At 37.7% G+C, this 25,349-nt stretch overlaps 1 long non-coding RNA gene across 1 annotated transcript in view; it reads left to right on the forward strand.

Moving 5' to 3' along the window:
- LOC103098065 (uncharacterized) overlaps positions 1-16,274 on the forward strand; it is a 40,665-nt gene extending 24,391 nt beyond the window's left edge. Inside the window, exons 3-4 of the long non-coding RNA XR_001626213.2 lie at positions 9,320-9,415; positions 9,565-16,274. This is a non-coding gene — a long non-coding RNA (uncharacterized LOC103098065). The remainder of the gene's footprint in view (positions 1-9,319; positions 9,416-9,564) is intronic.
- The last annotated feature ends 9,075 nt before the right edge of the window (positions 16,275-25,349 follow it).

Consider the following 25,349-nt stretch of genomic DNA (forward strand, 5'->3'; position numbering starts at 1 on the left):
GAGGGAGTCAGAGTGAACACGAACCAGATTCATCTGGCTTTTCTGAATAGAGGAGAGAATACCAAATCTTATCATTTTGAGAGATTAAAGAGTATCTATACTTCTCCACAGAAGTATAGACTTCTTCCTTCCATCAGTATATTTACATGATCATCTCAGAAGATAATCCTAATCGAACTTTTGGATTATTTCTCTTCCCCTGTGTTGAAATTGACCCTCTACCAAGTTTCCCAACATACCATTATCAGAACTCCTCCTATCTTGAATATTTGCTTAAAACAAAACCCAAACTTAAAAACAAAAGCCAATTCCACCCTCCCAAATACTCTTCCTTTGCTACCTCTTACCTTCTGTCCATATCAGTGTGACATTAGTCAAGTTGTTTAATCTTTCTGTGTATGGTTTTCTTATATGTAAAATCAGGGGGTTAGATGACCTTCGAAATAGCTTCCTCTCAATCTATTTCTTTAGATAAGTATAAGCAATTTCTGTGTCACTGTCCCTTCCTTCTCAATGATTTTAGCACTTGTCTTCCAGTTTTCTTTTCAAACTTGTTTTTTGGCTAATCCATTCTTGATAACTCTTTGAATATTCATCTCTAGTGAACTCTATCTCTACTTCCCTTTTGCTACTCATACATATGACCACATCTTAAACCTTGTCATAACCCTATATTACTGCAACCCTGAAATCTTTATCTGAAATTCCCTTTTGACCACGAATGCCTGTCCTTCTATCTCTCCCATTCCCTCAGTCCTTCTGAACCTGACCCTCATCTGAAACATGGGCTCCAGACGCTCAGCTTCTTGTTATTTCCATCCATCACCCCTTTTCTGGCTTCTCTTGATTCCCCCCTACTCAGCAAGAGTCCTATTGTCCACCATTCCAACTCTTTTCCCTGTCACCATTTTTATATTGCTTTACTTTCAGACTCTATCCATTTCTGTAATTAGGCTGTTGGAAAAAGTTACAACAGATATAGCCTCAGTTGAACCCTTACTGCCACTGGAAAATCTTTTTATTTATCCCTTGTGTGCTTCCCATTCTAAACCTCTCTTGTCAAGCCTCTAATCCCCATGCTCTTAGCCAATGACTTCACTTCCCAATTTGTTGAAGATCTTAAGGCTATTCCTCTACTCTTTACTTCACAATTTCTGTGTCTTCATTCATCCTTTTTTTTTCCCTCCCTCCTTTCACCACAGAGGCTCTCCCGTTCAAAGGTAACTCCTCTGCCATTGTCCATTTGATCCCATACTCTCTTGTTTCAGCATCTTGCTCAAGTCAGATGACCTTTCTCATTTTAGGTATTATTTTATTTTGCACTCATGTTTCAAATTATTTTCCATTCATATGTTATAGATCTCCCACTAGATTATAAGCTTCTGAAGATAGGAAATATAGCTGGATAGATGATAGATAAGATAAAAATGATTAAGGACCTTGCTAAGCAGTGGGAGTAAATACAAGCAATCTGGTCAGTTAGTGTCCTCAAGTAGCTTACCTTTTAATGAGGAAAGACCACATAAAGGAATCTTAGAAAGCAGGAGAAAGTGCTCTTGGGGTGGGGCACAGGGAGGAGATTGTAGAAAGTGGTGGAGGCTTGGAACTTGACTGAGATCAAACAAAGCGCATGCTGGGAATCAGAAGGGGTGGAAAGCCAGGGGAGGACCCCTAGTATTAGATGAAATAACTCTTCCACATCACAGGGGTTAGGGGTGCGGTACTCCTTAACATTTTTTGTTTCTCCCTTCATACCAGAGAAGTCTGAATTTTTTTCTTTTTCTTTTATGGCGTGTTTACAGTACCTTATTATAAAATTTGGGTTAAGTATCTAGTCATAGGCTATATGTAGGTCAGTGTTAAAAAATGAGTTTCCAAACTTTTTCTGTCATCTGCTTGGCCTTTGTGTGCCATCTATGGTTTTTGCAAAACTCCCCCCAAATTACCATTTAATTTCTTATGCTGATCCATGATATATCGAAACCACAATGGGGAAAGTCACGGTGTGGAAGGGGTACCTGTATATGTGTATATACACATACATACACATACATATTTCAATAAACATATATACATATAAATGCATACATATATATCATTCATGGCAACTAGTTAAATATTTAGCACATAATGGGCTCTTGGCCATTATTAGGTAAAGATTTAATAAGAGACAGATTTTTCTGGTTCTTTCACTTCTCTTGAAAGCACTCCCCTATTCTTTTTTGGCATACCCCTGATGTGTTTTGCTATCTCCACCTTCAACCTCCTCTCACCCCTATGGCCTAAAAAGCTCCCCTTAGTTGTTCATCTTCTTTCCTTACACAATGTCTTTCTTAATATCCTTTAGAATCTTGCTGTTCCTTCACAATAGGTGGTAAAGCATTACTCAGATAAACTAATCAGTGTCTCTATTTCTTCTAGATAACCTAATGAATTTACTTAATTGAAATGCTTATATTGCTAAGGAGGCTCTTAAGGAAGGATCTTTAGGGGAGGAAATTTCATAGTAACTAATAGGAGAAATATTTGAGGAGTGGGGTTGGAGGCACCTCATGTCACTTCACTTAACCATGGCATTGTACACCTCACAAATGAGTCTGCTTTTCCCAAATAGCCCCCCTTGTTGTCAGATAGGACAAAAGATTTGAATTTCCTTTTGGGGAAATAGAACAGGACCTACAAAGGCTGGGGAAATGGGCAACTTTAGGTTAAGAACAGGATTTACAGAACTGTTCTTAGAAATTCAGGGTTTTAGACTGAAAGGTAGGAAAGACAATCCTATCGTTTTAGTTTATCATTTCTGTGAAGTGAAGAGTAATACACACTTTTTCCAAGCTGGAGGCCAGTGTGTATTGAAAAGAATCTGCTAGTACTTTGTCTTGTCTCAGGAGTACGAGCTGCCCCCTCCTCCCACAACCCTCTCCCTCTCGCTCAGAAGTAAACGGTCTTTTTCTGTGAAGCTTGACTTAATTTCTTCTTTCTGAACTCTATTATCATGGAAGATATATTTGGTTGCTGAAGAAAACCCAAGCCTGCTCATTGCATTTCTTTTGGCAAATGTGTTTTGGATAAAGAATGCAGAGAATTTCCTTTTCCATCGAGCGGGATCATCTGGCTTGAGCCTGGCTGATTCCCAGGAGTACAGAGGATACAGCTGGAGAAGGGCAGGTCCAGTCTGACTGCTGAGGCAGGAGGCTCCTACAGTGTTCAATTCTCCCTCCGGTGAGAAGGCCAGAATGCAACAGACTGGTGGGTGTTAAGAAGCAGCAGACATTCAACCACTGCTTGATTAGATATGAATCTCTGAGGAGAGATGTCTTACTTGGGGTAGAGAATAAAGCAGAGCCAAAGGTTTAAATGGAAGAATCAAGGGAGAAACAACCTCTGGATACTCCCCCCTCCATTAAATGTTTTAATCTTCAAACTCCTCAGAGATTATGATCTGACAGGTTCCTGATAGTCCCTGGCTATACTGTTAAGTTGATATTTACTCCAGATCAATAAGTTATTTCCCCATACTAATGCAGAAAAACCCAGACACAAAAAGGATGGGAAGTCAGTTTAGGCTGGGGTTCAGGTTGCTGTCTATTTGCTAGAGTTTGCATTTGCTAGGTAAATGATGCCTCCCTAAAGTCTCTGGAAAGAAAAATGAGTAAAGTTTATGTTCACAGAAATGGGCTGATAATAGAAGGATACCCCCCATTTACTAGGCTGCATTCCCACAAACCAACTTTTGTATCGATAAGAACAAGGGAGAGGAGGGTGTAAGTTGGAATCATGTACCTGATGGAACCCAGAAATGGTCCTATTGCTGTTGTTGTTTATTCATCTCTTTGTGACCCCATTTGGAGTTTTCTTGGCAAAGATACTGGAGTGGTGTGTCATTTCCTTCTCTAGATTATTTGACAGATGAGGAAACTGAGGTGGATTTGAAGTCAGGAAAATGACTCTTCCTGACTCCAGACCCAGCACTCTACTGTGCTACCTAGCTGCTTATAGACATACACAGAACAATCTTCAGTTCTTTCAGAAGTCCGGCTTGAGAAATCAAACTATCTTACATTGTTGGGGGGGGGGTGGTAGGATGGGGGAAAGGGAAGGGACACTGACTCTGACATTTCTAGCTTTGGCATTGCCCTTCCTCATCAATACTGATGTTAAACCCCTTTAAGCAGGAAATTTTGTCTTTCTGTGACAGTTAGCAAAACCCTTCGTCATCAAATGATCCTACAAATGTGATCTCTCTAATGATTTACGTGTACTGGCCCGGGATGTTTTGCAAGCAATCCTGCTCAGCCTTTCCATCTATGTCATGCCTGTTCCTCAACCTACCTCATTAAAAGAGAGTTTCATTAAGAAAAGCATTGCAATCCCTGATATTTGTTTTACAAGGGACAAAATCACAGTATCAATGCTTTTAAAAAAATTTGCATTTTGAAAACAAGGGCTTCTAACTTCAGATTCATTAATTCGCCTGTAATGCACCCTGTAATTGAAAAGAGCTTGTTAACTCGTCCTGTGTTTCATTATCATCAGAATACATTAAATACTGTTGTCATGGATGCTGTTAAGCTGTTTGCATCTGTCTGGCTGTATTACAGTTCTTATGCTATGAAACCTTGAAGGCTCTTTTAGATGACCTGTGAAAAATTCATGGAGTAGAGACTCCCAGTTAGACCTTCTCAGAAGGGAGGGTTTACACATGGCAAAACCTTGATTAATATTAGAACAGTGGGAACTCATTTCAAGTCAGGCTCCCTAAGCTGAACTGAATACCATGCAATATGGGCATCTTTCTAATGAATAAAGACTTACACTAGTCTCATGCATTATTTACCCGAGTATGCTTCTTATTATTGTAATCATTTAAGGCAATTTGTTACAGGGACAACTCTGGCTGATTGCGATCAATAGGAATGAAACCAAGAATTCAATCTGAATAGGAGTCTCAGTCCTCACAATTAGTCTTTCCAGGCCAGGAAATTTGCTTTCCTCTTTTCCTTCCTTTCCTTTTCCTCTTTTTTTGTCTTCATCTTTTCTCCCTTTTCCATCTCTCCCTTCCCCTCCCATTCTCTCTTGTCTCTCTGTCTGTCTCCTCTCTCTCTTTCTCCTTCCCAGGCCTGGAGTTTAAATTGTAATAAAAGTCTTTTCAGTAGCAGTTAGTATGGTATCATTAGTTATCATGACACAGGGTATATATTTGGGTATTTTTTTCTCCATAATTTCTCCAGAAAACAATGTTTCACTGTTGTGGAAAGAATGATATGAAAACAAAGTGAACCTGCAGAACTTCATATGTGTAACTCCAGAGAGCAGAAACACCAGAGCTACTTTTTGGGGAGACTTAACTTCCCAATATGTTGGAATTACTCAGTGGCTACTCTGTGTTGATCACTCAGGTCCTTAGGGAGTCAGAAAATTCATGGTTCCTGACCTCGAGGAACTTGATAGTCTTTTGGAGTAGATAAAACTTAGAAGTGTGATAGAATAACTATATATTATTTTTAGAAGCACATAAAATATGATAATAATTGATATTTATGTGTAAGGTGACTCAGAAGTTTCAGGGAAATGTTAAGCCATTAAAACAAAATTTTAATAGCTTAAAGCTGCACTAAGTTTTTTTTTTTTAGGATACTCTGTGGTTCTTTAAAGTTTAAAGTCTTTTTGCATAAAGTATACACACACATACATATAAAGGCTTGACTGAAATGTAATGGAGGCACTGAAGACATCATTATTCCCATTGTGCCTTGAGGAAACTGAAACTCATAAAGGTTAAATGGCTTCTCTGACTTTCACAGTTTGTGCTGGCAATGGAATTCAAACCCAGTTCTTCCTGACTCCAAGTCCCATTTTCTTCTCTATCTCAAAGTAGGTGTTAGCCAATATTAAATATATAAAGGTGTTCACATTTTCATATTATGTAAAACCAATTTTGTTGACATTTCATGTGGAAGAAAAATGCCAAAGTTATCAATATCAGTATTTCTCTTAGAGCTTGGCCATTTGCCACTGGCAAACTGATCAATTTCCTTCCCTCTTTCCCTGCACTTTACTACTATATCAGACGGCAAGATGGTCTGTTTGATTAGCCTGGCTATGCTCCAGAGCTCCTTGTAACACTGACTGGGGCTCTCACATTCACACTGTGTAGAGAGAGTTACACTCTCCACATATTGCAAATGCTGAAATTGACAGAAGTGACATTTATTATAAAACATGGAATTCACTTTATTACATCGCCCAACCAACCAGCTATGAATTCTTTCCAAAATAAAGCATAGAATGGATGGAATTAATTTAGCATATAACTTTTGGGATAACTCCCTTTGTTAGTCTTTAGTTTGTCATGGGTCTTTGAGGTAGGAGGATGGTGGTGGTGGTGGGGTGTTTATCTTGTTAATTGATTTATAGGAATCCCAGAGCTCTATTCTTTTTTGAAGCTTGCCTTCTAAGGTTGATAGAAATGCTTAAACAAATTATCTTTTAACAACTAAGCAGAGTTCTAAGTATAGGACAAAGAATATCCTAATTTAAGTCTTCTCTCTTCCTTCCAGACCTTCCACAGGTAAAGAGAGGCCACCAGGTTTAGTTTAGGAACCTTCACCAGTGTCTGGTGAGAAGAGAGGAAATAGAGATAGAGATCTTTAGGAAAAGGTTAAGGGAAGAATGAAGAGGAGGTTAGATGAAGGAGAAGCACAGAATGGGAACAAATGCCAGTCGGGAGGGGGTTTAGTGATGAATCAAATAGGTTGTGTAGAAAGAGAATTTCTATTCATATGTAAGCACTATTTTAACTTCATGTAAACTATGCATATTGACATTTCTCATATTTTTTATTTATCATAGTTTAGTACTCTAGCTCTAGAGATTATGGGTGAGGTTGTTCTTGATGAATTAGCTCTGGATCTAATATCGAATATACATACATAAGCATTTCTTTTGAAGATAACTCAAGATTGAGTTGAGTTATTCAAGGGTATTGAATTAACCTTTCCTCATCTCTGGATCATGGATTATGGATTCAACTAGATGAGTTTGTGCTTGGGCTTCTGCTGCCTTTTGTGTGTGTGTGTGTGTGTGTGTGTGTGTGTGTGTGTGTGTGTGTGTGTGTGTGTATGTGTGTGTGTTTAAGTAGGTTGCTGAGAATTAATTTACAGGCTTGGATGTGACCTTGTGAGTTCTAGATGTTCAGAGATTCATCAGGTTCAGTTGACTAGAAGCAAGAGGGAGTTTCTTCATTGAAGACGATGAACACTGGAAGGAGTTGTTTGTAGAATGCAGAAGTGAGATGGAATATATAGCCATATCTAATTGGTGGTCCCACAAACGCCTTTATTTTCTTGAGGTCTAATTATCCTCAGTTTCCAGAAAATGTATAACAATTGTTATAGGTTTTTGAATTCTGTTTTAAGTCATTCAATGAATACTGGGAAAATTTGTATCTATTTCTTTTATCTATAGGAAATCAATACCTGTCTCATATCAGATTTATATTTTATATTGAGTAATTTTTCATAAAACAAGCATCAACCACATAATATTTATATTTTATGTATATGTGTATTTTTTTACTAATTACCTGTAATAAATTTCCATACACGTTTTCCTAATTTATATGATTGAAGGCAATTTAATCTGGATTGTATAACCACATAATCTTTTAATAAATTTATCTTGGGGCAGAGGGTTGAGGATTTAACAGGCTTGAAGAGTATAAGAAAAGGGAAACTATCTGCCTTCTTTAAATTAGAGTCTAGGTTCGTTCCTCCAGGACAACAGGACCAAGTGAAGTTCTACTTCATTGTTCTAGAGCTGAGAATCTCTTAGTGGAAGGAATTAGATGCAATGCTCCCATCCCTTGGACCCAACAGTTGTTCTTTAAGATCACACAAGCATCCCCTTCCCTTTTAGAATCGTATCAAGTAATGCATAGAGTGAAAAGGTAAGTTCAGGTTCCCACAACTAATGGAATGCAGTCCTAACTACTGCTGGCCATCACACAGACACATACCACAAGTTCCAAGAACTATCAGTAGTAGCTGAATTTGGATAATTCAGTATAAACCTCTTTACCATCACTGGAATTAGTCCAGGGACACAACTCAGGATACAACTGACTTAACGTGACCAATCAATATCTAAAATAGCATCAGATATTGATTGAAGTAGATAGGATTTGCTGACAGCTTTAAAACTGGACATTTTTGCTTTGACAATGTGAATGGAGCTTTTGATTTTGGTGAAATGTTCTACAGGCCAACATAATAAAAGAGCCATTTATTTTTAAAACCCTTACCTTTAGTCTTAGAATCAAAAGTGGTAAAGGTTATGCAATGGGGCTTAAGTGACTTGCCCAGGGTCACAGAGCTAGGACGTATCTGAAGTCAGATTTGAACCCAGGACCTCTTGTCTCTAGGCCTGACTCTCAATCCACTGAGCCACATAGATTGCCCCCAAAACAAGTGTTTATGATGTATTTAATATATGTAAAGCACTGGGTTAGATATTAAAGATATAAAGGCCATTGAAAAATAGTCCCTGCCTTGAAGAAGCTTACAGTCTCCTGGGGGGCTATAACATGGAAAATGAAAAGTACCTACATGATCATTTGAGGATAAGGGAGAGAAAACTAATGACAAGGGGGGTTAGGAATAGATTCTCAAAGGAGGTGGTACCTGAGTTGAGAATCTGTGGCCCGTAGTCCCTCCAAGGCTCTGAGTTTACCCAGGCCAAATCTGATCCTAGGAATCTGATTATAAGCAGGTCAGTATTGTTTTTTGGTTCATTGACCATCATCTTTGCTTCAGAAAAATTTCCCACTATACTTGAGTCATAACTTTCATCTAGGTTTCTACAAATCTATGCAAAAGAGATTGGTCTCCAACTTATATCAGTCACTTGGGCTATAAACAGATTGCAGGACATTTGCTCTTGAACTAAAGTAACTCACAGAATATATAATAGGAATAATGAGGGAGTTTTTCCTCTCCTGCTGGTCTGCAGAAAATACCCTGGATCTCTGCAATATGCAACTTGACCCTTGTTAGTAGGACATTTACAAAGGTAAATCAGAAGCTTCTCATTGGTCCTCATGTAGGAGCACGGGCTCCTTTAGCCAATGATGAGACTGCGTCTCAAAGCCCCGGCCATCTCTCCTGCTTTGTGTTTCTTTCCTGGAGCACCGATGACTACAATGATCTTGAGATGGTTCTTCCTAGCTTTTTTGATAATAAAGTCCAAAGTTTGAGAATTCTTGGTTTCCTCAGTTGATTTTTAATTGTAGCCGGAGATTTTGTGTTGCTTTGTTTTGCAGACACTACAATGATTCTCAGAGGAGAAGATGAATGGGTCTTTGGTTTTCCATGGGATATGGACCTTGATGGAGTTGGTCAGATATTCCAGAGTCAAGGTACCAATGAAATGAAATGGTTTAAGTATTAGTCTTGTGTTTTAAATCTGTTAATGCAAGATAATGAATATTTTATGTTTTAATTTTTTTGAAAGAGAAACTAAATAGATGTCTTATGCCTCATCTTTATATTTTGAATACTTTTCTAGAGAGGATCCCATGAGCCAAATCCAAACTTTACAGTATTTTCCATGGAGTTCGGGGCTGGGGCATGAAGAACCAGTCAATGAAAAGAAGATGCTGGATCCTTGTCCTTAGAGACCAGTTTCTCCCAGAATTGGACCTGGATCTGCTAAACCCAGAACTGGTGCTCCTTATTGGGGTGGCAACCCTCCAAATCAGCATGCCTTTTACATATAAAGGACAGTACTAACATACCAATTTCTTATACCTAGAATAGCCTGATGCAGGAGGAAAATTAATAAATATTTTTGTAGTAATGACATGTACTAAACAGAAAATGCCAGTGATGATAGTGGTGTTCATTATTGTCTCTCTATTGATCACAGTTTTAATCTTTAAGTCTCATTTGAAAGATGAAAGATGTGTAGACAGAGTCCCTAAACAACATATTTGGCCCAATATTAACACAAAAGGAAGAAATCTAATAATCTCCTTTTCAGTAGCATTACAAAAAAACTAAGACAAGTACTTAAAACAGAGCCCAAATTTCACTAATCCTTTCAATCAGATATGAGTTTACTTTAAACTTACCCTAAATTTGGATGGATAAATTCTAATACAGTGTTAAAATGGTTTTCCAAAAATCATTGTAATGCAACAATCATATAGTTTGAAAAATATTCATTAATTCTTTTTACATTTACTAATGCCACCTCCTTCTAGTCATACTTACTTTGTCTTTCATACTGATTCTCTTCTTTTCCCCTCCTTGACCTACACCAAGCATATTACATGAGAAATGAGTGAACTAGAATAGCTGGTGGGTTCCTTTTGGCCAACTTCCCAATTAATATAGGTCACTGTGAGTTTGATAAAGCCATACTCCTAGGCTAAGATTGCATTTGGACAGAGATCTAAGCCCTCCATCTAACATATGGTTAGACATTCCCAAGATCTTCTCTGACTTAGCATGCAAATAAATTTGAGCCAAAAGAAAAAGTAAACAAACACAAGGAGAGATTGTTTTCTCCATCCGCTTCACCAACATTCATGCTTTAATTGTGCATATCTGCTAGTAGCAAAATCTCATTGCTTTGGTATAATATTTTGGCCATTGAAAACCACATTATATTTCTCACATTTAAAAAGGGGTTAGAATAGAGGAACTCTGAAGTCTGTGAACCTGAGATAGCTGTCTTCAAGCATGTGGAGGGCTGTCGTCATATGGAAGAGAGATTAGACTCATTCTGTTTTACCCCAGAGAGCCAAATTCGAAGGAACAGGTGGAAACTTCAAAGAGGCAGATTTTAGCTTGATATACTGAAAAACTTAACCCATTAATTTTTAAGAGCTGCCCAAAGCAGAATGGGATGCCTTATAAAGTGGTGACGCCATTATAACTGGAAGGCAGTTAGATACTAGATGACCACTTTTGAAGGGATCTGGTGGAAGGTGGTTCTTGTTCACATGAGGAGCTCAAGTAGATGACCTATGCATCTTTTCAGCTCTGAGATTCTGTGATTCTTTGAATTTGCTAATTATTATTTTTGCTATGGGCATTAGCTACAGTTATACTTATATACTTGGCATAAGAGAATATAAGCACTAAACTGCAGCAAATAAATCCATTCAACATATAACTCCTTTAAGCAGATTTTTGTGAAAACCATGCCTAGAGGAAATACAAATGAGAGGGCAAAGGTAATACATTTCTTTGCTTTGTTTTTGTCAGGCTCATTCTGATATTTTTAGACCATGGCAATTTAGCAGTATTTATTTTCACAGATGGCTTTACCTACCATGAGAAACATTTGAAAAAAACTATTTTTTTTTCGACAGGGAAGATCATAGGACATGAAAATATGAAAATTCTCTAGGCCAATTTTGCTTTCTAAAAAAGGTTTTGAATATTGGACTATTGCTTTAGGCTTATAAATTTTCTCTGTAGATTTTCTTGACTTTGGCAAGGTTTTAAAAAGAATTTAAAACAAATATACAATCTATAAAAGGACTATTACATTTCATTAGTCTTTTTCCAAAAAGAGGGAATTATCACATTAATGGTTATTTATTACTCCCTAGTGTAAAGAAAGGTTGCATACTAGATACAGCGTTGTTTTATTCAGCATTTTTTATATCTATTCATGATGTAAGGCATGTGAATTTACCTGTATCAATTTTATTGCTTTCCTAAAACATAAAGGAAAAAAATAAGTGAATCTGATATTTTTGGGGATTATTATTATTTTAATTTTTTCAGATTACATGTTGATAAAATTTTTAATACTCATTTTTTTCTGACACTTTGCAATCCATGTTCTCTCCCTCTCTCCCATCTCTTTCTCCTTCCTCCACAAGAAGGCAAGTACTATGATATAGGTTGTATATATGTTATCATACAATACAAATTTTACACATTCATATTGTGAAACAAGATACATATTGCTCACAATAGAGAAAAATTCATGGAGGAAATAAAGTGACAAATAAGTTGTTTCAATCTGTATTCAGACTATTCCTTCTATGTTGGAAGATATCTTTTTCATCATGAAGCCCATGGAGTTGTCCTGGATCCTTGCCTTGTTGATCATTATACATTATTGTTGTTGCTGTGTATGTTTCCCTGGTTCTGCTCACTTCACTTTGAGTCACACCCTATAAATCTTTCTAGGATTTTGTGATCATCTTGTTTATCATTTCTTATGGCACAAGACTATTCCATTACAATCTTAGACCATAATTTGTTCAGTCATTCCCCAATTTATGGGCATTTTTTAGTTTCTAATTCTTTTCTGCCACAAAAAGAGCTGTTATAAATAGTTTGGTACAAGTAGGTCCTTTTTCTCTATCTTTAATCTCTTTGGGATACAGGACTTGTAGTCATATTGCTGGGTCAAAGCACTATTACTATTTTTAAAACCTTTACCTTCCATCTTAGAATCTACACTATGTTTTGGCTCTAAGGCAGTATAGTGATAAGGGCTAAGCAATGGGAGTGAAGAGTGACTTGCCCAGAGTCACACAGCTAGGAAGTGTCTGAGTCCAAATTTGAACTCAGGACCTCCCATCTCTAGACCTGACTCTCAATTAAGTGAGCTACCTAGCTGCCCTCAAAGTATTAATTTTTTTTGGGCGGGGGGAAAGTCTTCTGAGAAACATTTATGATTCAGTAATTTTGGTTTATTGTTTGTAATCATTTTTACATGAATACATTGGATTTCCTTGTCCTTGAAAAAAGGAGAATTATAAAATCAGAAGATTTTCAGGAGAAGGCTAAAAGAAATATGAAACCTAAAGTGAGATATGGACAAAGAAAGGAATAGTTATATTAAGCATAAAGTCAGGTTAGTGCTGGATGACCTTCTATATTCAGAAGGGGATCTGTATAAATTCCTTGTGGGTTCTCTCTCTCCCCCTTTGTCTCCCTCTCTGTCTCTGCCCCCACCCCCATCTCTCTCTGTCTCCTATCTCTTTCTCTCTCTTTTCTCTTCTCTTCTCTCTCTCTCACTCTCTCTCTCTCTCTCTCTCTCTCTCTCTCTCTCTCTCTCTCTCTCTCTCTCTCTCTCTCCCTCTCTGTCTCTGCCCCCACCCCCATCTCTCTCTCTCTCTCTCTTTCTCTCTTCTCTTCTCTCTCTCTCTCTCTCTCTCTCTCTCTCTCTCTCTCTCTCTCTCTCTCTTCTCTTCTCTTCTCTTCTCTTCTCTCTCTCTCTCTCTCTCTCTTTCTCTCTCTCATACACACACACACACACTATTTCTCTCTCTCTCTCTGAAAATGCTTGGCACCTAGGAGAAACTTTATCAGTTTTGTCAAATGAATGAAAAGATGTCGCTAAAGTACCTACTAGGTGTCTGGCATTGAAGATTAAAGATACAAAGGCAAAGTTAGACAATCTCTGCTCTCAGAGAGCTTCCATGCTAATGGAGATCCCTCATTTCAGCATAAAATTAAAATTAATATCCAATAACTCCAACTATTATATTTTATAAGATTTATTAATAATAACTTGAAGTAGAGGAAATAAAAAGACAAAAGTAAAAGCCTGAGTAAAGAGAAGTTTTCCTGACCTCCTTAGCAGGAGAAGAGCAGAGAGAAGGAGGGGTTACAGAAACTTTATCTCCAAAACATAAGGATTTAATGTGAGGACAAAAGTGGGATTCTGGGAAATGGAGTCCTGGGGTACAAAATTTTAATTACACACCAGGGGGGGAGTTTTTGCCCAAGGAATCAGAGAACTGCATTGAGTTTGGATGTTTTGACAAAGGGGAGAGTATTATCAAAGCTATCATTTTGATTTTCTACATTTAAAATAGGAGATGGAAGGGAGAAGTTGGGTGGCTCAGTGGATGGAGAGCCAGGCCTAGAGGCGGGAGGTCCTGGGTTCAAATGTGACCTCAGATACTTCTTATCAAACTGGTCCCCTTTTGTTACCTCTTTAATTAAAGCTTTCATTACCTTTTGCTTTTATGTTAAAAGCTTTCTATTTGGTCTCTCTTCCTCAAGTCTCCTACCACTCTCCTCCAAATTTCATCCCAACTGCTAAAGTGATTTTCCCACCTGCAAGATCTGATTAGATCACTCCTCTACTCAATAACCTTCAATGGCTCTCTCTTGCCTCCAGGAGCAAAGTCAAACTCCTCTGTTGATGACTTACAACCCACCTTTCCAGCTTCGTCATACTTTACTCCTCTTCATAGAGTTTATGATTCATTCAAATTGTCCTTATTTTTCCTCATAATCAGCACTTCATTTTTTATTTCCACGTCTTTGCACTAGTTGTCCACCATATCTGGAATGCATGTCCTTCTCACTTCTCTTATAATCCCTTGTTTCCTTCAAGACTCAGCTCAAGATACATATTTGGACATCTCCAAACCATGCAGTTCACACTTTGGCCTCTTCCTCCCCCCTACTGGAACTAGGATATCTGCTTCTGCCCAGACTCTGATTGCTGAGCTTTCACTTTATCTCAGGTTCATCACAAAGCATCCCAACTAGCTTGTCCCCACTACTGTGCCCTCTTTCTCCTTACCCATGTACTTCTGTCCACTCCTTGAGGGCAAAAACTACCCACCTTGCTCAAATTTGTATGCCCAGCATTACTGAGCCCATTACAAGCACTTTGTAAATGCTCAGTCACTCATTCATTCATTCATTTATTCATTTATTCCTTCATGCTCTACCGTCCAAATGAGATCTTTTCCTTATCCCCTTAGTTGCTAGTGCCCAACCATCCCCAAATCACTTTGTATCTATTTTCCATCTACCTAGTATATGAGCTCACATGATATAATATAAGCTATTTGAAGGCAGAGACTGTATCATCTTTGTCTTTCCATTATTTTCTATATCCTCCCTCTTCTTGGTGTTTTTGAGGCATTACTCTTCCCATTTTTTCAAATCTGTCTGTTCCTTCTCAGTTTATTTTGTTGGTTTTTCAGCCATGTCATGACCATTAGCTATGAGTATACACCAAGTTTCTGTCCAGGGCCTTCTTCTCTATTCATTCTATACTATCTTCCTTGGTACAAATCCTAACTGCCATTTTCTGGTTATGTGATCCTAGGGAAGCAATTTCCCTTCTGTGATCTTATTTTCTTATCCGCAAAATGAAAGTGTGGAGAACTGAGGCCATTTTCAGAGACACTTGCTATAAAGATGATCCAGCAATACCACCACTAGTTTGCTATCTCAGAAATGTCAAAGATAGGGGAAAAGACCTGCTTGTACAAAAATATTGATAGCAGCTCTTTTTGTGATGGCAAAGAACTGGAAGTGAAGGGATGTCATCAACAACAAGTTGTGTTTTGTGATTGTAGTGGAATACTATTGTGCCATAAGAAATGACAAACAGGATGATCACAAAAAAAACCTGCAAGGATTTACATGAAGTGATGCAAAATGAAGTGAGAATAACCAGGTGAATGTTGTACATAGTAACAGCAATAATGTTTAATGATCAACTGTGAATGACTTAGCTATCATCAGCGATACAAGACAACTCCAAGGGACTCATGATGAAAAAGGCTATCCACCGCCATAGAAGGAACTGACCGAGTCAGTATCCAGATTGAAGCTTACCATTTTCACTTTTATTTCTTTCATGAAATTTTTTCTTGAATAAGTGAGGTCTTCTTTTACAACACATTGAACATGGAAATATGTATTGCATGATTGCATATATATGGTGTGTATCATGTTTCCTGCTTTCTTTGGAAGGGGAAAGGGAAGAGAGAGAACATGGGTCAATAAATGTCAGTAAAGTAAAAAATGTCAGTAAAGATGATTAAAAATTGTATCTACATGTATTTGGGCAAATATAATAAAAATAAATAAATAAAGAGTTGAACTGAACCTTCCCTCTAGTCTATTCTTGCACCAAAAAAAGGAAAAAGAAAACAAAGTCTTAGATGTGTCTTCAGTTAAGATGCTACAAGATCAGATTGCATTTCTTCTTTTATGAGGATGTCTTAATAATTTTATTTTCCCTCATTAAAAATGTATAGTCAATGCAAAATAAATTTCTGCATTAGGCATATTTTTATGAAGTAAGAGAAAGAAAAAATTAGAAGAAACTATATTTCAGTCTGCATTGAGACCATCAACTCTATCTGGAGGTGAATAATATGTTTCGTCTTGAGTCTTTTGTAATTGTGGTCATTGTATTGATCAGTTACTAAGTCTTTCGAAGTTATTTTTGCAATATTATTGTTACTAAATAAATTGTTCTTCTGATTCTGCTTGCTTCACTTTTTATCAGTTCATACAAGTCTTCCCAAGTTTTTCAGATTTCATTTCTATAAAAGCGATATCCAAAACAGTTTGGAGTATAATTAGAATTACCATATTGCTTCCCAAGTTTGATGGACACAATTTGAATGTTTGCTCATGAACCAAACACATTACTTTATTCTTCAAGTCTTACCTAATGCATTTAGAAGTATGCTTTTGAGATCAAAGACTTCATTGGATGCTTCTCTTGGATCATCTGTATCACCTGGCAAAGCATTGGGTGAACAGCAAGTGCTCAATAAATGCCTATCTATTGCCGGCTATTTCTATCTAGTTCCTTAGTACATAGGAGAATGGTTTGTACCAGCAAGACTTGGTCCTCCAGCTCTTTCTTATGCTCATATCCGTGCAAACTAGAAGCCACTGCTCCTTAAGCCTGACCTGCAGCCCTTCCTAATTGTTTCTTCTTGCAGTATCCCTGCAGCTCATACCAAATAGATTTGAATGATGACCTGCCACAGTCCCATGCTATACCGTCCCCATGGCTCTTCTAAAGCTAGCCTAAGAGCTGTGCCCAACTATGCAGTGGTTTGGTGATTATAGGCCATTGTCCACTCTGGGGATTAGGAGGAAAGAGCAGGATACTCATTGTACTGTGTAACCTGAGCCAGGATTTAAACTTTGGGCTCCAGAGGTGTGAGGCTAATGCACTGCCCTGCTGTGCCAATGAGTCCCCTTTGCTTTGTTAAGGCCATGTCCTGTCTTTGTGACATCACCAGTGCAAGCTGTAAATGATGCATGAAATGAGAAATCCCTGCCCAGTGCACAGAGAGAATAGACAGCTCTGATAACCACTGGGCAATTTGCTCTGTAATATACAGCTGCAAAAGCTACTCCCTTCTTCCCCTCAAGCAATGTCTCAGGGAACAGAAGAGTGGGATAATACTTCAGAAACCAATGAGAATAATCATAGAGTACAATTGTGATTTGGCATTTGATTCCAGGAGTGCATGGGAGTCGTTTCCCTTCCCCTACTCCCATTTTCACCTTGAATCAGACACATACCCTAAGTTGCATTCTTTGGAGTCTTAGACCAGTGTGGCCTGGTTTTATTTAGAGAAATTGAGTTTAGTTCTTTGAAGGGAACTTGTCCAGATTATATCTGGGTGAAATCATGTTAGTTGGAAAGGAAAAGGGTCCAGACAGAGAAAAGGCTTTAAAAGTTCTGCATCTGAAAAGATCATGAACTAAACCATAAATACTTCCTAGCTAATGAAATAGAAAGGCAGGGGTTCTTGAATGGGTGGTGGGTGGGGGGTACCTTATAAAAGCTGAGTACTATCTCCTTAAAGATGAAAGTGCCCACCAGCATTCTTTTACCTCATAAATACCAATCTGGGTTCCTAGGTGACCAGTGAAGATATGGGGCAGAATGTTTTTTTTTCTCCAAACTTCTGCTGAAATGTTTAAATTCTATACTAGCAAAGGATGGAAATGCAACCTTTCCCTCTTCTTCTAAATGGTTGGGGACTCCTGAAAGGAAGCAGGACATTTCCATCATGTTAAATTAAGCACAACTAGAGAAAATTTTAGTTTTTTTGAAATCTCACCCAACTGGATATACCCATGTGTTTGGTATTTACCTTCTCTCTTTTGAATTGTTGACTGATTTGACTGTCTAGTGTGATGAAAAGGGGCATTGGACCTGGCATCTAAAAATGCTGGACTATAGTCCCAACTCAGTCTCTTATTAGCCCTTTAACTTCTCTGTGTCTCAGTTTCTTCATCTGGAAATGGGTATAATACTTGTGCTATCTACACATAGGTTTTGTTGCAAGCATGAAACAGAATAGTGTGTGAAAGTACTGTATTAAGTGCTGTTATTATTATTAGTTCTCTATAGTTCAGAAGGTCAAACTGCTACACAAACCCAGGTGACTGCCCATTTCTAAAGATTAAAAAATATTTCTGTGATTGGTTGTGGTGGACTCTGATGGGAAATGAAGAAAATCTCAACAATTGAAGCAAAGCAAAATTCAGAGCAAAGCCTTTGGCAAATATGAGAAAGGTCTGTGATATATATGTCTGTGTTGGGTGAAAGTAAGAGATTTGCTGAGGCACATAGAGGTTGACAACTTGGCCAAGATCATAGAAAGCAGAGGGAAGATTTGAACCTGAGGTCGTCCTGACTCCAAGCTCAACCACAGTGCCACACTGTCTTCTAAAAATATCAGTTAGAAATAGTCCGTCAAATCCTTAGATAGGAGGCAATTGGGACAATGTTGGTTCTGATGCATTGCCTTCCTATCAGCTGCCAAGTGCTAAGCAATTGGCAAGGACCAGCGATGACTGTCTTTCAATATTACTTGGACATTTTAGGGATCTGTGACTTACTTATTATTGGTAATTCCTCCATTGATGCATATTGCAACCCCTCTATGACTTTGTAGGTGCTTTGTATTTGTAAAACTAATTTCCCTGGAGCCAACGTGTTAAGGAACCTTTTGAACATTCAATTCAGAATGAAGGCAGGACTAGGAGGCTTTCCATGCAGCTAAGACTGTTTCTCCGTTCTCATAGTCTTCCAGGACCTTCTGTCAGGCATGGGAGGATGATTTGTAGTAGAAATTTTAAATGTGACACAGTCAACACACAGAGCTCGTCTTGTAACGAGGACAGATCTGGATTCAAATCCTATTTCTGACACATATTAGCCTTGTGACCTCTCACTTTTCAAGGCAGCCCTCTAAGACTCCAAGTTGCAGAGATGTTCCTTGATTGTACTGATAGAAGGGATTTTACTCATCTGGAAGCTTCCTATCTCAAGGGAGTCACAGGTGCAGTCCCATATCCTTTAAGATACATATTTTTAAACAAATGAACCTATTTTTTGAATTAGAGAAATTTTTGTTCTTTGTGGTACTTAGGTTTTTATTGTTGTTGCTATTGTGGCAAGTCATCGCATTAAAGGCTCAAGGTGTTTAGTACATGAATGTAGGATCATAGAGCTAGAGCTGGACAGAACCACACAGGACATCTCACTCCACCATCTCATATTACAGATGAACAAGCTCTGACTCGGGAGGATAAATGACTTGCTTAAAGTCACAAAGACCACCACGAGCTTGCCAGGAAATTCTGGATTTGAGGTCCCTGGGCTCTGTAGCCAATTCTCTTTGCCCTTTAAAATCCTACCCCTTTGGAATTGTTAGACTTGTGTACCAGCCTTGTTTGAGCTTGGAGATGGACCACAGACCAGAGAACGAAGAGAACCGCGAGACCTTAGAGAGCGCCTCATTCAGTGCCCTGGGAAGGCACACAAGTAGTGGTTTATAACAGAAAGATTATTTATTGGCTCTGGAGTGAGAGGACCCAAGTTTGAATTTGAGCTCTGATGTGTGTCTATGAATGTGCATTTGTATATGCATGCATGTATATGTACACAAGTGTGCATACATACGTGCACATGTATATACACGTATATTTGAAAAATCTATACACATGCATCATATGTTATGTATTTGTATGTACATCACATGTTACCTACACATGTGCATGTTTGAGGGTGTGCCTGTGTTTAAATTTGCATGTGTGAGTGTGAATGTGCATATTTGCATGGAAACATGTGAGTATATTGTTATGTGTGTATATATGCATGCATGTAGATGTGCATGTAAATTTTGTGTGTTTGTGTCTATGTCTATGCATGTCTCTGTGTGTATGTGTGAGATCTTGGGCATATCATTTCACCTCTTTGGACCGTAACTTCCTCATCTGCCCAATGTGGAGGTTGGATTAGTCGGCCTCTGAGGACCTTTCCAGTTTCAGATCAATGATGACGGGTGCCCTACGGACAGTTGTTCTGATTTCACATGACCATTTTACACCACGGAAATTGGTAATTGCCACAAATCAAGGCTTGACATTGTTTTGTTGATTACTTAGACTTGAGAAAATAATGGTGAAATGTTATTAATACAACTTAAACTTAAAAGTATGTCCTGTGTATACATGTTCTCTTCCTCCCTCCCCTCACCCTGAGCTGGTGGCTCAACAATTACCAGCACACCCGATTCTCTAATCCCATGTGGACAAATAGAGTCTATTTCAAACTTCTTGGCTTCCCTTAACTGAAGAGCCTGAACCTCGCGTCAGTCATGGACAAAGAGAATCTTTACCTCAGTGTGACCTGGCTGCGAGGTATTAAAAACGCTTCTAACTCTCCTTCCCCTGGGAAGGTCTCTTATCACCTGAATCTCAATGTCATTCATGGAGGAGAGAATTTTAAATGCAAACAACTATCAAGGCAGGCCTTTGCCAGGTATTTCAAGATGAGTCATAGATCGTCAGCGGTTCATTTCTAAGAACCCTGAGAGGAGAGAAGTCGATCATTGCTATTCACACTTATGGGCATTTATGGAAAGATTAGCCATTCTCTGGAATGGAAATAGCAGGACTTGATTTTGAACTGAAAGGGATATGAAAAGTAATGGAATCCGATCCTCGGAGGGGAATGAAAGCCCAGAGAAGCAAAATGATTTGTCCGGTTTTACATAGGTAATAAGAAGGCGAGTCAGGATTCAAACCAGTGGCATCCTGGAGCCAGCTCTAACCTCTTTGCCAGAGTGATTGTTACATTTTCAGGCTGAGTACTTCCATCATAGCAATGAGCAGTTGTTAAAAATCAGGATTCGATGGATTGTTTTGCTTATTGCCTAGACTTAAGAAAAGTATTAATAATGCAGATTAAACTGAAAAGTGTGTGTGCATACATCCCCCCTCTCCCCTAGACAGCCCAGTTGTTAAATTGACCAACACATACCTGTATTAACTTTTATACATTGCCCAAGTCCAGCAGGAGTTGTAACAGGAGGTTTAGGGAATGAAGACATCACCAGACTGGAGGCCTGGTGACTTTAGTTAATAACAACAATAACAACAACAATAACAATAATTGGTGCTAACATAAGAATTTAAGGTTTGCAAAGTGCTTTATATCTATTATCTCATTTGAGCTCATCCACACTCCTGAATCAAACCCATGTCTTCTGAGTCTAAAGCTAATGATGCTCTTTTTATTATATTATGCTAAAAGCAGTTTAGGGGGCATAGTGCATAAAGCATCAGGCTTGGAATACTTCTCTTCCTGAGTTTAATCTGGCCTCAGATACTTATTAGCTGTGTGACTCTGGGTAAGTCACTTAATTACAGATGAAGACATCTATAAAATGAGCTGGGGAAAGAAATGGCTTAGAAGATCCCAAATGGAGTCACAAAAAAGTCAGACATCCCTGATGCAACTGAGCAACAAGAAGGGTCAGTTATAAAATGGGAAGCTGTCCATTGAGGTAAAAAATTTATTTTTGGTTTCATAACTTGCATTATAACTTCAGCTAATGGTAGGTGAAATCTCACACCTGTTCTTCTTTCCTGATGTCCCCTGAAAGAAATGACTAGGAAATATGATCATTAGAATCATAAGAGCATAGAAGTTTAAAGAGATGGTGTTAAGGGAACCTTGACGTCACATTTAATAAACATCTTAGTTTATAGATGAGAAAATAAGGTACACTAGAGGTACAGTAATGTCCCAAGTGACACAGCATAGTAAAGGCTGACCTGGAATCCAGACTCCCTAATCTAATGTTTTGTTTTGTTTTTTAAACTTTTAAACTTGGCCAACAATTTGAAGGTGAGGGTGGGGAAAGAAGGGATTATGATAATTGATAGCATTCTGCCATTCTTCAGCTCTTTATTTGTTATATCTGGGTGGAGAATGAGAAGACTGATCTGATTGAATCAAAGGGTTCATTTTTGGTGAATGACAAAAAATAAATCATTGGGTCAGTCAGTTAGGATCAGGTTATAATAAACTAGCATTTATATAGCATTTTAAGATTCGTGAAACACTTTTCACATATTTATTATTTCATTTGATTCTCACAATAATAAATAGGTGCTTTTGGTATCTCCATTTTACAGATCTTGAAACAGCCCAAGAGAGGTTAAGTAATTTGCCCAGTCATTCATCTTTTAAGTTTCTGAATCAGGATCTGAACCCAAGTGTTCCTGACTCCAAGTTCAGCACTCTATGATGCTAAGAAAGGCAATGGAAGTTCTTGACCAAGATTCTGTAAAATTCTTTCTTTCTTTGCTGTCAGAAATGGAAAATCATAGCTAAATCTTTGGCTATTGAGCCTTGAATTTTGCAACATAAGAAGGAGATGTTAGCAAAGGGGGAAATAAAAATTAAGGATATTTATATGAAAATCTAGCCTCTGCAAAATATAGGAGGACAGTTTTTACCATTTTCTGGTATTAAGCTTGGAAATTTATATTAAACATGCAGGAGGAAGCTTGTTCAATGTTAAGCTTGCAAAGGGATGATATTGACAAACAACTGATGTTCGAAACTAGAGGAGTGCTTCCATGTGTCAGAAGTCAATACATCTTTTCAGCAGTTTAAACGTACCTAACAATGTTGATTCAGATACTTTTACTCTGTGTTATAATAGATGTAGCAAGCATCTGGATCAATGGATTTTCAACTAAAAGGATAATGCTGAAAGAATTTTAGTATTTGCTTTTCCAATGAATAGTTGCTTTTTTGTTTCAGGGATGGAAGGCAAATAAAACTGAGCTATGACCTGAAAGCAGTGGAATTAGTTATTGCTTGGGAGCATGGGCAGGACAAGGGTCCTCAGAAACATGGTGATATGGGAGGCTTTGGGGAAGGAGCAAAGAAAAGGGCAGAGAAAAAGACCTGAAGGAAATTATCTTTGAGTCAGTGATATGGTAGCCCAGGATCAGGCTATATGCTGATATTTCCAGTGTTGCAAATTGCAACAATTTTGTGATGTTGACCATTGTAAAGAATATTTATAGTAGTAACTGATACTATTCTGTGAACCGTTTTGGTATAAAATAAGGTGAAGGACTCTCTGACTACTGACTTTAAGTGCTATATCAGAATGCAAACTCCTTGAAGCCAGGAGCTGTTCTACTTCTGTCCTTTTTTGAATTTCTAGTTCTTGACATGTTTTCTGGCATACAGAAGGTGCTTAGTGGATAAAGTCAATTATTATGTAGAAGATTATTATTATTATTATTATGTAATACAAGAGACATCTCTGGATTGGGGGATGCTATGTAGAAGATTTGGGTTCTAAGTTTACTGACCTTAGGAAACTCATTTTATACTTTGGTCTAAGTTTCTGGGCAAGTTGGACTAGGTGATACCTAAGGCAACTTTCTGCTCTGATATTAAGATTATGATGATTAATAATATCTATTAATATTTACATAGTATTTATAGAATTTATATGTATATGGTAAAATTAAATTAATCATTAAATAACATACATAATTTAATTAAAATAAATTAAAATTAAAATTAATAAAAACTAAATTAAATAAACAAAAATAAAATTAATTAATTAAAAGTAATTAAATTTATATTAAAGGTTAGAAAGTACATTAAGCTTATTACCTGGTTTGAGCCTTATAACTAACCCATTAAATAGACATTATTGTTGTTATCCCCATTTTATAGATAAAGAAACAAGGCTCAAAGATATTTCTATGACTTGCCCAGGGTCACATAGCTGTGTCAGAAGTAAAATGGGAACACAGGATCCCCTTACTCCACATTTATTCTTTCAATCCCTTCCACTGGGTGTAGTGCCATTCTTAGGCTCTTAGCCTTATGAGACAGATGTAGTACTAAAAATCTGGAGCTTTCCCCTGCCCAGAGGGTAAATAGATGACTCCATATTTAAGTCTATCATTATTACTGAATTTTTATTATTTTTCTGAAGTAATTCAGGGATTTGGGGTAGTAAGCAGAAAGTGCTTAAGTTCCTTGCTTTTAAACTTATTGCAACCCAAATTTCTGTTGAGAATGATCAAATATGTCACATTTATAAATGGTATACAGAACTGTTACTGTAATTTTGTTATGAGTTGGTAATTTCCTTGTGTGTTTGACATCAAAACCATGCAGATAAAAAGAGATTCCACATTCTTTTTGAAAATATGGGTAGATGCAGAAATCATGGATAGGTAGCAAATCTGGGACATCACTGAATACTTTCTGGCTTTAGGGAAGAACAAATCTACACTATTTTTGAAAGAGGAGATTCCATTCTTCTTCAATTAATTAGCTATGTGACCTTGGGCAAATCATATAACTTCTTTCAGTGTTTCTTTTTTCATCTGTAAAATGGGGATAATGATAGCTCAAACCTCCCAGGGTGGTTGTGAGGCTCAAATGAGGTAATTATTTGTAATGTTCTTTGCAAACCTTTAAGTACTTTATAAGCACTATCATTGTCGTCATTATTATTGTTACTTCAATGCTGGGGGCCATCAGATCATGACGCCTTGACAGAGTCACGCGTGGTAGCTGGGGAGACCACAGAGTGGTCCTTGGCGAGATGTGACTGCCCACTCTATTCCCCCTTGTATGACTTCTTTCATCAATGCCCCTTACCAATTGACATGATTATTATTCCCCCTAGTCTCAAAAGAAATAATGCAAGAGCAAAACACATGTATCCTAATTCCCCAAAACATCACCAAAAGATCAGACCCTTAAACTCAATCCCCAAAAGACTATCATGGGTTAACTTTTACTTAGGTACATAATTCCCAGCAAAACTGCAGCTACAGGCTAAGCAAAAACTTTCTCATGAAGCCAGCACACAAATCAATCATAGAGGCCCATACAACACGTACAGGTACAGTACAGGTACACTAAGCTTCAATATACCTCAGTGACTCAATTACACAAATCAGTAACTCAAACTCCCTAGTAAGCCACCTGTGACGAAATCATTTATCTTGTATTATATCTATAATCACAATACAAAAATATAGAATGTTAATCAAGTGATTTGTTAAAAGTTAATGTATCCCTTTTCTAATTATCTCTCTTTGATTTTGTATACCTGCAAGCCAAGAATATGGATATAAAATAAATCCCAAGCCTGGGAATGTCAGAGCAGCTTGGAGATGCAAAGCAGTCCCATGGTCGTAATGATTAAGCTGTCTTCCGTTTGTTATTTATTTTGTTTTATTTAT

Source organism: Monodelphis domestica, chromosome 1 (genome assembly GCF_027887165.1).
Source record: "Monodelphis domestica isolate mMonDom1 chromosome 1, mMonDom1.pri, whole genome shotgun sequence".
In the NCBI taxonomy this organism is placed as follows: domain Eukaryota; kingdom Metazoa; phylum Chordata; class Mammalia; order Didelphimorphia; family Didelphidae; genus Monodelphis; species Monodelphis domestica.